Genomic DNA, 15,322 nt, shown 5'->3' on the forward strand with positions numbered 1-15,322 from the left:
CGGAACCACTTCCTTCCGGAACCGCCTCGCCCCGCCCCCGCCCTGGCCCTGCCCACTATTCGCGGCCTCGAGCTGAGCCGGCTCTCCCGCGAACCCGATCCTCTACTCTCCCGGCGAGGGTGCCCCGCCCGGGCTGCTTGGGCCAGAGCGCTGCGCCCCCTGCCGGCCGTTCCCACTGCGGCCGCTCTGTCCAGGGCGCCTGCGCCCTCTGCCACCCGCCCGCCGGGTCCGGCTAAGGCGCCTGCGCCCTCTGCCGCCCTCCTGCCGGGAAGGAGGGGACCTAATGGGCGTTCCAGGTGCAGGGATCATGGGGGTTAAGGCCCAGGGATTGGAGTTCACCGCTCAGTCACGGGCAAAACTTGGTCCCGTGGGCCTTCCAGCTTTGTGCAAATCTCTAACCATTCGCCTACCGTCTAATCGTTTCTCACGGCTTCAAATTAAGCATATTCCCGGGAAACAAAGCCTCACCTCTGGACTTCGCAACTGGTTGGATGGTACCAACATCTATCCATCATCCAGTTCAAACTCATCTCTCTCTACTCGCTTGGTTTCTGTCCTCCCGCACTCCATGCACCAGCCCCAAAGGTAGTGTGCCTTCTTCACTCCTGGAGCTTTCCGCTTGACACTGATACTCTTTCTTCCCCTTGTGAAATAGCTCTTTCAGGCTGTATGCCATCTGGTAGTAACACCTCTTGGCCTCCTGTGTCACTGTCACCGACTGACTGCCTGGCATTAGTTTTCCTCTCCATCTGATTTACTGCCATCCTCCCAATGAATCCAACATCCACAACTCAGCCTCGTTTCCTTCAGTTCCTTAATCCGGATAACCTTTATTTCTACTTTGTTCACCCGTAGTCTAGAAAATCTAGACATTCATCACTTGATACTGCTCCATCTCTAAAGTCCTTTTTTTTTCCCCCGAGACGGAGTTTCGCTCTTGTTACACAGGCTGGAGTGCAATGGCGCGATCTCCGCTCACTGCAACCTCCGCCTCCCAGATTCAAGCGATTCTCCTGCCTCAGCTTCCCAACTAGCTGGGATTACAGGAGCTGCACCGCCACACCCGGCTAATTTTTGTATTTTTAGTAGAGATGGGGTTTCACCATATTGGTCAGGATGGTCTCAATCTTCTGACCTCATGATCTGCCTACCTTGGCCTCCCAAAGTGCTGGGATTACAGGCGTGAGTCACCCCACCCAGCCTTATTTATTTTTTTATTTAGAGACAGTATCTCTGTCATCCAGGTTGGAGTGCAGTGGTTCGATCTCAGCTCACTGTAAGCTCTACCTCCCAGGTTCAGGTGATTCTCCTGCCGAAGCCTCCTGAGTAGCTGGGATTACAGGCTGCACCACCATGCCCAGTTAATATTTTTGTGTGTATTTTCAGTAGAGACAGGGTTTCCCCATGTTGGCCAGGCTGGTCTCGAACTCCTGACCTCAGGTGATCCTCCTGCCTCGGCCTCCCAGAGTGCTGAGATCACAGGCATAAGCCACCGCACACGGTCTATTTATTTATTTAGAGACAGAGTCTGGCTCTTGTAGTCCAGGCTGGAGTGCAGTGGCACCATCTCGGCTCACTGCAACCTCTGCCTCCAGGGTTCAAGCGATTCTCCTGCATCTGCCTCCCAAGTAGCTGGGATTACAGGTGTGTGACACCATACCCGGCTAATTTTTGTATTTTTAGTAGAGGTGGGGTTTCACCATGTTGTCCAGACTGATCTCGAACTCCTGACCTCAAGTGATCTGCCTGCCTCGGCCTCTCAAAGTGCTGGGATGCTGAGCCTTCAGCTACTCTTGTTGTAAGCAGAGCCTCCTGCCTTGCGCTTTGACTTGGCCTAACATTAAACTACCACTTAAAACTACAGTCTACATTTTCCATTCCTACATTTCCAAACACTTCTTGGGTGAGGAGAAAGCCATATAACTATAAAAGAATGATGTCACTACAAATTTATGGATGCCCCCCACAGTGAAGAGCCTGGTACCTCTTAATAATCATTTTATGTGACCCTTTTATGTGATCTCTCTTTTTGCCAATAATTGCTGTCACAAACCCTTACCACTCTTTTTAAGCCTTATATCAATGATGATTTTCCTTTCTTCATACATGACTTTGCTTCCTATTTGACAGAGAAAATTCTTTCAAACAGCGTAGAGACTTTTTCATTATCTATTATCTAGCCTCTCTTCCCCTTTTACACAATGCTCTGGCCATACTGAAGTTTATGCAATTTCAGAATAAATAGGCCGGGCATAGTGGCTCACGCCTCTAATCCTAGCACTTTGGGAGGCTGAGTTGGGTGGATCACGAGGTCAGAAGATTGAGATCGTCCTGGCCAACATGGTGAAACCCATCTCTACTAAGTGAAACCCATCTCTACTAAAATACAAAAAATTAGCTGGGCATGGTGGACTACATCTGTAGTCCCAGCTACTCGGGAGGCTTAGGCAGGGGAACTGCTTGAACCAGGAGGTAGAGGTAGCAGTGAGCTGAGATGGCACCACTGTACTCCAGCCGGGCCACAGAGCAAGACTCCTTCTCAAAAAAAAAAAAAAAAAAAAAAAAAAAAAAAAAAAGAATAAATAATGCTTTTTCTTTCTGATTAAGAGATGTGAGTCCTTTTTAACCTGCATATATGTGGCTTCAATTCAGAAACATTTTCTTCTAGTCTATCTTCAAGAATTGTTTCTGCTCCATTTGTTAGACTCTCCCTTTTTGGAAGAGCAGTTAGCTGTATTAGTTCTCTGTTTCGTGTTCTCTCTCTCTCTCTCTCTCTCTCTCTCTCTCTCTCTGAGACAGAGTCTCTCTCTTGTTGCCCAGGCTGGAGTAAAATGGCAAGATCTCAGCTCACTGAAACCTCCGCCTCCTGGGTTCAAGCAATTCTCCTGCCTCAGCTGCCTGAGTAGCTGAGATTACAGGTGCCTGCCATCACACCCAGCTAATTTCTGTGTTTTTAGTGGAGACGGGTTTCACCATCTTGGCCAGGCTGATCTTGAACTGGTGACCTCAAGTGATCCACCTGCCTCAGCCTCCCAAAGTGCTAGGATTACAGGTGTGAGCCACCACACCCAGCCTGGTTTTTGGTTTTTTTTTAAATGGTGTTTCACCATATTGGTCAGGCTAGTCTCGCACTCCTGACCTCAGATGATCCGCCCACCTCAGCCTCCCAAAGTGCTGGGATTACAGGTGTGAGCCATCATACCCGGCCTATTTTATCATTTTTGTCTTTCATCCATTTCCAGCATTTCTGGTAGACCTCAAGTTTGCTTTATTGATACCGATATGTCTTCCTAAAGCGTTATTTCTGCTTCTATTTTGACTCAAACTGTATTATTGAGAGTTTTGTTTCTTTGTATTTTCTCCCGCCGGTTCTCTCTTGTTACTCTAGTAGTCTCCATCTCACCCTTTCATTTCCTTATGAATTTCTGTTTTGATTTTATAGAAAGCCTATCATATTTCAAAAGGATGCTAAACTGGTTGTGAAATTTTTCTTTTAGATTCTGCAGTCAATCCTTTTCAGAAGTATGCTTCTTTGGGCCAGGTGTAGAAGCTCACGCCTATAATCCCAGCACTTTGGGAAGTTGAGGCTGGTGGATCACTTGAAGTCAGGAGTTCGAGACCAGCCTGGCCAACATGGGGAAATCCCATCTCTACTAAAAACACAAAAATTAGCCAGGCATGGTGGCGCACACCTGTAGTTCCAGCTACTCAGGAGGCTGAGGCAGGAGAATCACTTGAAACCGGGAAGTGGAGGTTGCAGTCAGCCAAGNTATGTATATATATGTGTATGTGCATATATCTGTGTATGTGTATATATGTGTGTGTGCATATATCTGTGTATGTATATATGTATATATGTGTGTGTCTATATCTGAGTATGCATATATATATCTGAGTATGTATATATCTGTGTGTGTGTATATATATGTATATTTGTGTGTGTGTATGTGTATATATACCTTTTGACTCCTCTTTGAACAAGGTGGTCTTTTTCCAGACTTACCATTGTCAACAGGCAGAACAATTAGATGGTTCATGGCCCTATTTGCTGTCTACTTGCACATAGTCCTTGGTGTCTATATGAATAGCATACATGTACATGTACGCAGAGCAAGCCTAAGAGAAATGGAATATTACCTGCCTTGCCTTGCCTTTGGGTTTCATGTGAAGCCAAATCTGCTGCAGAATGCCAACTCTGCTTCAAACAAGGAGTCTGTATTGGTAAGAATAAGAATATTGGTGAGAATAAGCTACAGTAACAGTCCCCCAAGCCTCCTGGCTTAGAACAGCAAATGTTTCTTTCTCACTTACATTTCATATCCACTGTGAGGCAACTTTGGCTCTTCTGTCTGGGATCCAGACTGAAGGAACAGACCCTACCAGAGACCTTACCACCATCCTGTCAGGAGAAAACCAGCAAGGATGGGACCACACACTACATAGTGACACTCCTGCTTCAAGCTACCAAATCAGAAACTGGTAGGGACAGGTGCGGTGGCTCATGTCTGTAATCCAAGCACTTCGGGAGGCTGAGGTGGGCGGATCTTCTGAGGTCAGGAGTTCAAGACCAGCCTGGCCAACATAGGGAAACCCTGTCTCTACTAAAAATAAAAAAATTAGCCGGGTGTGGTGACAGGCACCTGTAATTCAGCTACTCGGGAGGCTGAGGCAGGAGAATCACTTGAAACCGGGAAGTGGAGGTTGCAGTCAGCCAAGCTTGCACCACTGCACTTCAGCCTGGGTGACAGAGCAATGCTCTGTCTCAAAAAAAAAAAAGAAAGAAAGAAAGAAAGAAATATCTTTCATTACATATATATGTGTATATATATATGTACACACACGTATACATATATACACACAGACATACATATACATATATGCACACAGATACATATGTACGTGTGTATATCTATGTATGTATATATGTGTGTATATATACATATACATGCACACAGATATATGTATGTGTGTATATATATCTGTGTATGTATAAATGTGTGTGTATATATATGTGTGTGTGTATATCTGTGTATGTATATATATGTGTGTATATATATATCTGCGTGTGTATATATGTGTGTGTATATATCTGTGTATGTAAATATATGTGTGTATATATATATCTGTGTATGTATATATGTGTGTGTATATATCTGTGTATGTGTATATGTGTGTGTGTATATCTGTGTATTTATATATGTGTGGGTATATATCTGTGTATGTATATATATGTGTGTATATGTATCTGTGTATGTATATATGTATATATGTGTGTGTATATCTGTGTATGTATATATATGTGTATGTGCATATATCTGTGTATGTGTATATATGTGTNAAAGAAAGAAACAAACAAACAAACAAAAGAAAAGAAAAAAAAGAAAGAAACCCTCCCTCCCTAGGAGTGGGACCCAGCAAACTGCATTTCAGCAAGTCTTCAGGTGACTCTGATGCACCCTCAAACTTGAGAGCCATTTGCTGTATCTCTTGTACTACCTGCAAACCAGAATATGGACACAGAGGCTTGCTGTAATTCAGGGTAGTTTTAAAATCCTTGAGTCTGAGAAGAGTGTAAACATTTTTAAAAGGAGCAATTCGGGCTGCAATGCAGACTTAGACAAAGTGACTACTGCCATCATCATTTTTTGGAGAGCCTCAGCTTCCGGGGAGACCTATCAGCCGCCCTTGGCACGTTCTCCTGCCGCTTTCATTTTTAAATGCTGATGAGAGGAAAAAAAAAATTGTGAAGTAATCGGACAAATAGCTTTCTCAACCCCTGAAAACACTGTTGTCCAGATTGACTCTAGTTTGTATAGTGTGACTTCAGCATCTCCGTTAGTGCTTAGAACCCAAGACTGCCAAGAGCAGGTGCATTTTCCCTTGCCTTAATGATGTGACTTTGGTTGTGTGGCTTAACGCTGTTAATGAAATTTAATGTCTAATGCGTAGCTGGCCCTGTTCCGTCCCCCGTCTTCCATCCCGTGATATAGACATTTTTTTTGTGGATGCTGTCCTTTCTTTACCTTTGCTTTTTAAATGGCTTTGTCAACAGCAGAGTGCAGACAGAAATTATTTATATTGTTTGGATGGAAAAGTTTTTAGACAGGCTTATGCTGCAGGTTTCTTTTTGCTCATTCTAGTCACTGCCTGTATGTGTTTTCCTACTGAGATGGAGGACAAATTCCTAAACAAAATTTGGTAGTTGCTACCAGTCAGTCCTCTGGTCCCATAAATTATTTCTGATGAATTCTTTTGTAATGTAATATGTGTAGAGTATTGGTCCCGGTTCTGAAAGACATATAATATTTGTGGTTTTAAGACAATGTCTGACAACTCAGCAATTATTTTGAAAAACATTTTGAGACAGGCTACCTGCAAAAAGGAGGAGTTTGAGACCATCCTGCACAACATGGCCGAATGCCATCTTTACAAAAAATACAAAATTTAGCCAGGTGTGGTGGAGGAACCCGTTGTCCCAGCTGCTTGGGAGGCTGAGATGGGAGAATCACCTGAGCCTGGGAGGCAGAACTTGTAGTTATCTGAGATTGTGCCAGTGCACTCCAGCCTGGGGGACAGAGCGAGACCCTGTCTCAAAGAAATAAACAAATAAGAGCAGCCTGGCCAACATGGTGAACCCCCCCCCACCCCCGCCGTACTAAAAATACAAAAATTAGCCTGGCGTGGTGGCAGGTGCCTGTAATCCCAGCTACTCCAGAGGCTGAGGCAGGAGAGTCACTTGAACCCAGAAGGTGGAGGTTACAGTGAGCCGAGATCGCGCCACTGCACTCCAGCCTGGGGGACAGAGCGAGACTGCATCTCAAAGCCTGGGTGCGGTGGCTAACACCTGTAATCCCAGCACTTTGGGAGGCTGAGGCGGGTAGATCACCTGAGGTCAGGAGCTCAAGAGCAGCCTGACCAACATGGAGAAACCCTGTCTCTACTAAAAATACAAAAAAATTAGCTGGGCATGGTGACAGATGCCTGTAACCCGAGCTACTTGGGAGGCTGAGGCAGGAGAATCACTTGAACCCAGGAGGTGGAGATTGCTGTGACCCGAGATTTTGCCATTGCACTCCAGCCTGGGCATCTCACAGAGAGAGAGAGAGAGAGAGGGATCTCAAAAAAAGAAAAAAGAAAAGAAACAAATAATGTCCAGTACCTTTCCACTGTAGAAACTCTAGCCCCAAATCCCTTTCTACCATAAATGGTCTCTTTTGTGCCCACACACAACCCCCAACCAATTCAAAAGTCATTCATCTCTCAAAAACTTAATCTGCCTGACAAATTTACTTTGTTCAGTCCCATATTTATTAGGTATCCCCCGGTCTAGTCTTACCTTCTCACTTCAATTCCCACGCTCCCTTGGACTGATAGGGAAATAGAACATAATGGACCCTGTGGTAGATTTTACAATCATATAATCAAAACATTTACCATCCTTCCCTCCCCAGGCCCCTTACTACAACAGAAAAATGACACAAGTGACTCACATGATACTCCTACTGAATAGCTGTGGTCTAAGTTAATCATGGTGTGGCAGAGACAACTAACCAGCCACCAAAATATGTGTATTCTCTCCTCCATAGAATAGCAATATCTCCGGTAAGAAGCAAACTAGCCAGGGAATATATTTCCCAGAATCCCTTGCATCCAAGTAGGGCCACATGACTAGTTGTACAGACAGAATGTGAGACGAAGTAGTACGAGTCCCTTAGGGGCCCAGGTGGTTAGGAAGACACGTGTCTTTTCCATCCTCTCTCCCTATTCTGTCAGATTGATACAGAAAAACATGACGCAATTGGAAGATGAGGGAGCTACAAGATGGAGAGAGCCTGGTCTTTGACTTACAACTCAGAGGAGCGTCATAATCAGGCACATCTGTGTGGGACTTCACATAAGGAAGAAAAATAACTTGTATTTGAGCCATTCTGCATTTTGGGTGCGCTGTTGTTACAGAAGCGAGCATTACCTCAACTAGTAACATAGGATAATCTCACTCCCTTTGGCAGGTGATGAGCTGAGGGGTAGGTGGAAGACCCAGTACTGGCCAACGAGAAGTAGAAAGCTGCTGCAGGGAGCTTCTGGGAGAGGGTTTCCTCCCTGGCTAAAGGAAGGAGCAGTAACAAGGAGCAGCCTGCCACTGACTTCTTGCCTTTGACCATGGTGGTGTGCAGTTCGGATGCTGGTGCTGCAGCGACCTTCTTCAGAGCTGAGACACTCAAAGAGATGCTGCCTTAGAATCCTGACACCACTGAGCTGCCTTTGGAGCTTGTTGTATATTATGTGTAATAAACGCCCTCAATATTGAAGCCGCTTTCTGCTGTATGTACTGGAACTATTCAAACAGGTATATTTCTTCTCAGTAGAGAAATCATTCATTCAACAAAGATTTATTGTGTGTTCACTCTGTGGCGGGTGCTGTTCTAGTCACTGGAGATTCAACAGCAAATCTGCAAACTAGGGTCCCTGGGTCCTTTATCTTGTGACAGAGTGTGGCTCTGGCAGAAAGACATACAGATCCAAGGCCACAATTTTATTATATTTTTATTACTTTATTAGAGATAAGACCTCTGTTACCCAGGCTGGAGTACATTGGCACCATCCCAGCTCACTGCAGCCTCCAACTAACTTCCTGCCTTAGCCTCCCAAGTATCTTAGGCTCAAGCTATCTTCCTACCTTAGCTTCCCAACTGTCTGGGACTACAGGCATGCACCATCATGTCTGGCTGGTTTTTTAAAAAGTTTTTTAGAGAAAAGATCCCACTATGCTGCCTAGGCTGGTCTTGAACTTCTAACCTCAGGTGATCCTGCCTTGTCTTCCCAAAGTCCTGGGATTACAGGTGTGAGCCATTGTGCCTGGCAGAGGCCATGATTTTAATTCATAGGGTTTCTCAGTAACAACTGTGTTTATTCACTCACAAATATTTACTGAATATCTGTGTTGGGTGATAGGAATATAGTAGTCTTGCTGTCTTGAGACTTAAAGTGAGGGAGATTGACCTTAATCAAAGAATCTCACAAATCAATGTCTCATTACAAACTGTAATGATATGAAAATGTGGGCTGGGCGTGGTGACACATGCCTGTAATCCCAGCACTTTGAGAGGCCCAGGCAGGTGGATCACCTGAGGTCATGAGTTCAAGACCAGCCTGGCTACCATGGTGAAACCTGTCTCTGCTAAAAATACAAAAATTAGATGGGCATTGGTGAGGGGGGCACCTATAATCCCAGCTACTCAGGAGGCTGTGGTGGGAGAATCGCTTGAACCTAGGGGGCGGAGGTTGCAGTGAGCTGAGATCATGCCACTGCACTCCAGCCTGGGCAACAGAGCAAGACTCCATCTCAAAAAAAAAAGAAAAAAGAAAGAGAAAATGGGTAACAGCAGACTTGACCTTCACACCCATCACAATTACAAATAGTGACTTTTAAAATCGTCTGTTGTCTCTCTTCCCCGCTAGACTATAAGCTCCAAGAGGGTGGGGACACTATCTAGTCTTGTTCTCTGCTTCATCCCCATCCCTAGCAAAATGCTCAGCATGGAGTAGATAGATATTCATTTGTAGTTGCTTCATAAATGAGCAGTTATGAAATGGGTTGCCTTCTGGATGAGGGAAAAAAAATCTCATAGCAACTGTGCTCCCAGGTGGAAGGTGCATATATTCTGCTTGTGTGAGCGATACAAAGATGGACGAAATGCCCTCAGCAGAAGATTCTCAAGGATTTTCAACGTCAGCAACAATTTCTGGTGAGGAAAGCTGATTGAGGAGATTGATTGGGAAACTTGCAAATACAGCTAGAAGGTGTGTAGACTAGCAAGAACCTCTGGGGGCTGGGTCTGTCTGATTTGTCCAGGCAGGCACTTTGGGCTGTGGTGAGCCAGGCCAAGTGCAGGCTCCAAATCCCAGCTCTGTACTTCCTGGTTGCATGTGACCTTGGACCAGCGGCTTAGCCTGAGTCTCGGGTTCCTCATGGTGAAATGAGCATGGGAACAACCAGGCTTATCTCTAAATGTTGTCTGGAAGGTTAGGAGAGATAGCATATGAAAAGCCTTAGCACAATGCCCAGCAGGCTCAGGACAGGTTCTTTGGGAAACTCTCAGACCAGTTGGCATGCGGGGCAGGTATGCAGAGTGCCTGCGGTGGGGAGGCATGAAGGAAGCGGGAGAGAGAACTTAGACTGCAATGCAGTCTCCGCAGAGCCCTCAGGTGACCCCACAGGGAGCTTTGAAGCTGGGATGGCTAACTAGGAGTTGTTCTACATTGAGGCAAGGGGCTTTGTACACTCAATTGACAAGGTCATCAGATACAGCCTCCCCTAGGAAGAGGTTTAACCTTGATGAGGCAGCCTCCTTCAACCAAGGACAATTCTCAGAGAGAAAGTCCACTGACAAGCTTCAGGGGCTGTACCTCCAGCATCTGGAAGGAGACATCTGGAAGGACGAATACCTCAGTCCCTGACTTAAACATTGATCGATGAGTGGTACCCTTACCTTGGATCCCTTTGCTGTCTTTATCATTTCCTCACTGTGACTTCTGGGCCCCTGTCCCTACCCCATCAGAGATTCTAAACTCAGTTGACGGCCAGGTGCAGTGGCTCATGCCTGTAATCCCAGCACTTTGGGAGGCTGAAGTAGGCAGATGACTTGAGGTCAGGTGTTTGAGACCAGCCTGGCCAACATGGTGAAACCCCATCTCTACTAAATACAAAAATTAACTGGGCATGGTGGTGGGTGCTTGTAATCCCAGATACTCAGGAGGCTGAGGCGGGAGAATCACTTGAACCTGAGAGGAGTTTGCACACCACTGCACCCCAGCCTGGGGTATAGAGTAAGATACTGTCTCAAAAAAAAAAAACTCAGTTGACAGGATACGTGCTACCTCTCTGAGACAGGTACAATGACCCACACCCAACCCATCATGCCTTCAATTCTTATGGATCTTGGGTATTTCTGATCTCTATAGCTATTCCAAATTCTATCTCTATCAGAATACCATTTCAGTTCTGGAAGTTTTATCATACATTTTCCTACTTGTTGGGGGAAACGCTGTTTAAAAAATTCCTAGGTTTCTTGGCTTTGTGTTCAATTTTTTTTTTTTTTTTTTTGATGGAGTATTGCTCAGTTGCCCAGGCTGGAGTGCAATGGTGCATTCTCAGCTCACTGCAACCTCCGCCTCTCAGATTCAGGAGATTCTCCAGCCTCAGCCTCCTGAGTAGCTGGGATTACAGGCGTGTGCCACCAGGCCCAGCTAATTTTTAAATATTTTTAGTAGAGACGGGGTTTCACCATGTTGGCCAGGCTGGTGTCAAACTCCTGACCTCAGGTGATCCGCCCGCCTCAGCCTCGGAAAGTGCTGGGATTACAGGCGTGAGCCACCGCATCCAGCTGTGTTTAGTTTCTTAAATGAACTGTGCAATTATATTTTCAAGTCGCCAAAATGAAATCTCACTGACTGGAACCAATGTGAGTGCTACCTAGGATAAGCCTTCTTCACATGCACAGGATGTCCCATTCAGGGGCATGGCATGTCTTTCTATTCACTTCAATTCTAACATTCTTCTAATTTTAGCTAGTTTTTATTTCTATACATTTTATGGTTTCTGTTGGAATCTATTTCCTGTTTATTGCTGATATGCAAGAAAAAGACTTGTCTGGCCAGGCATAGTGGTGCACATCTGTAATCTCAGCACTTTGGGAGGCCAAGGTGGGAGGATCGCCTGAGCCCAGTTCAAGACCATCCTGGGCAATCCAGTGAGACCTCGTCTCTGCATAAAAATTTAAAAGAAAGTAGCTGGGCATGGTGATGTGCACCTGTATTCCTAGCTACTCAGGAGGCTGGTACAGGAGAATCACTTGAGCCCGGGAGTTCGAGGCTGCAGTGAACTATATTCATGCCACTACACTCCAGCCTGGCCCTGTGCCCCCGCAAAGAAAACTATTAATTCTTCTTTGATAGTTGGCTTCCTTGTAAAATCATTCTAAGAGTTTTTCATGGGTTTCCAGAAAAAAGAGCATTTGTGAGGTTTCCCATTTCCAAGAGTTCTTGCTTAATTTTCTTACATAATTCTGCTTTTTAAAAAGAGACAGTGTCTTTTGTCCAGGCTGGAGGGCAATGGTGTGATCATAGCTCACTGCAGTCTTGCGCTCCTGGGCTCAAGTGATCCTCCCGCCTTAGACTTTCAAGTAGCTAGGATTACAGGTGTGTGCTACCATGGTCAGCTATGTTTTTTAAATTTTTTGTAGAGAACGGAGGTCTTGCTTTGTTGCCCAGGCTGGCTCGAACCCCCGGCCTCAAGTGATCCTCCTGCCTTGGACTCCCAAAGTGCTGGTATTTCAGGTGTAAGCCACTGCACCCAGCCCATAACTGTGCTTTCTGGACAATGCTGAGGAATGGGTATGGAGGTCACCCTGTGTTGTGCACCAATGTAATGGGTATACCTCTCTAAACGAATTAGTCCTTTACATTTGCTTTCTAAATTAACAAAAGCATCTAACAGGAAACCTGTACCTACTAAAAAAAATTTTGCAATGTTCACAAACAAGAAATTGTTCTTAGGAATGACTGGCCACCAATGTAGGCCCTATGGCCAGAGCTCATGATGCCATAAGCTGCTTCTAATACCCCTTCCAGAGGCCTGCATATGGAAATAGTGTCTGCTTCTGTGCCCTGACCAGAGGCTTTGTCAGCACAACTAGAGAAGGTAGCAATGACTGGGCCCTCAGCTTCAGAGATGGCAGCCCAGAAGTTACCACAAGGGTCTCTAATTCCAGTCCTGTCCACCTGATTTCTGGTCTGGCCTGGTACCGTCTCCCAGGCAGTGGACAAGCCTGTGAGTCAGATACAAAAAACTGGCCTGGGTTTCAGCTTACCTCAACATAAGCATCAACATTCCCATTATAATTTTATTTAAATGCCAAATTGCTATGTGCAATGTTCTCATAGATTATGGTAAGGCTAACTGTTTCTTAGCTAGAAAGCCCTTGCAACAGTGGTATCAAAGTACAGGAACTTGGCTGGGTGTAGAGGCTCATGCCTATAATTCCAGAACTTTGGGAGGCTGAGGCAGGAGGAACAATCACTTGAGACTAGGAGACCAGCTTCAGCAACATGGTGAGACCTTGTCTCTACCAAAAAAAAAAAAAAAAAAAAAAAAAAAAAAAACTTTTTTCTAAAAAAAAAAAAAAAAAAAAAAAAAAGAACAGCAACTTTTTGCTATACTCAGAAGTCCATCGTGTTCTAGGGATAGTCCATCACTTAATAAGCTTTATGCAGTTGAGTCCACTTGGCACTGGCAACAAAGGAATTCTGAATGAGTATGACAGGGAAAGGTTATCCATACAGGAATTTCTGGTTTTCTTCCACATGGGTTTTTAAAAGCCTGATTTGGTTTCAGCACAATGAGCTTACAGAAAAAATAAAATGCTAGCAAGTCATCAGACTCTTCAATGAAAATGTATTTCACATTAAACACAATGTATATATCATGCAAATGAGGCATCACCACAGTCACAATGGTGTTGTGAGGTACAACAAATCACAAGAAAACAGACATTTAGCAAAATAAGGTTTTAGGAAAAATGAGAGGCATTTTTTGAAAGCCAGACCATGCTATGGTTTCTGTGTGCTTGTCAGAAAGGGACTTCGCCAGTATTCGCCAAGATGGACAACACCGCATTATGTGGAGGCATGTATTTTATTGAGTATAGACATATACGCAGACGCAGTTTCCTTAACTAATACATTCTTAAATGTAGCTGGCTATACAAGCACATGAACAAGATTACTGCTGAGACTTCTTTATATCTCCTGGTTGCAAACCTCTCTCAGAATTATGAATCTTTCTAAACGCTTAATTATACAAGTCAAAACAAAAAGTTTCAGAGAAGAAGAGGTCATTTTAATCTGAAAGCCACATTTCACCGCAAGAAACAAAATTAAGAAAACATGCCACTATATGGCATAAAATGTGACGAGTATACATTTTAGTGTCATTTTTACCATTCAGGTGTTTTCTTAATGTTGAAAGTGACATACGGAGTTCAGTGTGGGCCCCCTATTGTTTCAGAACGAACGCTATGATTTTCCTTTGTGCCTGGTTTTATTAAAGCTGGGCAAACACAGGAGCAAATAAACAAAGAAAACTGCCAAGATCCAATAGAAAAACAAATTGCAAGAACATGAAAACCAACCACCTGCACACAAGACATAGGAGTCATTAGGAAAGCCACTCAATGGTCTGGAGTGACTACTGTGTGAAGATTTTAAGGTGTGACATGAAAGAGTCCTTGCTAGATTCAGTTGCCATGTATACACGAATATGCATAAGAGAACAGAAATCATTACTGACTGTTTTGACTTTCTTCCTCAGCCAAACTTACTACTTTAACCCCAAAAGAATAATGTGAGGCAATGCATTTATGCAGGTAGCAAAGCTTAACAATAATTTTTTAAAGGCTTCTTGATACTGCCTTCTAATAGAGAAACTCTGGAGACAGAGAACCTCCTGAATTTCTTCTCTGTCTCAAAAGACAGGGACATATATACAGCACAAGTTGAGTATATGTTTAACTAGAGTTTGGGTAAATGTCTAGAATAGTTCACAGGAAAAGACATCTAAATGTTTATGTGCTCCGACTTTGGGAAGAAGAATGGTTATAAAGCGAATTGCTGAGCCAGTCACTCAGGTTATTCAGAGGGTCACTATGATAATAGAGAGGTACAGGAAGTGCTTTATCAGCAGCTGAAGCTCAAAAACAGAACTGTAAAAGGAAACTTTGCTAAAGCCCAACAAGGTGAAAGTCTCAAGGTTTCTAACAAGAATGGCCAGTGTTAGACATACTACTTAGGAATACAGTTACATTCCGAGCTAATAATTTGGGATCCAGCGGTAAGGGTGTCAGAAGCTTCTTGAGATGGCCGGCAGCTCGGATTTGACTACCAGCAGCTTTACAGGTTCTCCAACACCTGTGTCAATTCAGAAACAAAACCAGATGAGATCAAAGGGAAAACCAAGCATTCTGCAGTCCTCTCACTAAAATGATCACAACACACTGTGGTATTTTCTACCTTCTTGGTAATTATATTTTCCTCCTTGGCTTATACAGTATTTCTCAACAGAAGTGATACAGTATTTTGCATAGGATTATTCTCTTAGGTGGGTCAAATTTTCCTTGTGTGGAACTTTCCTAAAACCTGCAGATGTGCTGGACGTGGTGGCTCATGCCTGTAATCCCAGCACTTTGGGAGGCTGAGGTGGGTGGATCACCTGAGGTCAGGAGTTCGAGACCAGCCTGACCAATATGGTGAAACCCCATCTTTAAAA

The 15,322-nt window shown here is 44.4% G+C and overlaps 1 protein-coding gene across 1 annotated transcript in view; it reads right to left on the minus strand.

Annotated features, from left to right (window-relative positions):
* Positions 1–13,433: 13,433 nt before the first annotated feature.
* MAP7D2 (MAP7 domain containing 2) overlaps positions 13,434–15,322 on the minus strand; it is a 120,457-nt gene continuing 118,568 nt past the window's right edge. The window contains exon 16 of the mRNA XM_017540662.2: positions 13,434–14,964. The gene's annotated coding sequence lies outside the window, so the exon portion shown is untranslated. The remainder of the gene's footprint in view (positions 14,965–15,322) is intronic.

Source organism: Cebus imitator, unplaced genomic scaffold (assembly GCF_001604975.1).
Source record: "Cebus imitator isolate Cc_AM_T3 unplaced genomic scaffold, Cebus_imitator-1.0 Scaffold128, whole genome shotgun sequence".
Lineage (NCBI taxonomy): Eukaryota > Metazoa > Chordata > Mammalia > Primates > Cebidae > Cebus > Cebus imitator.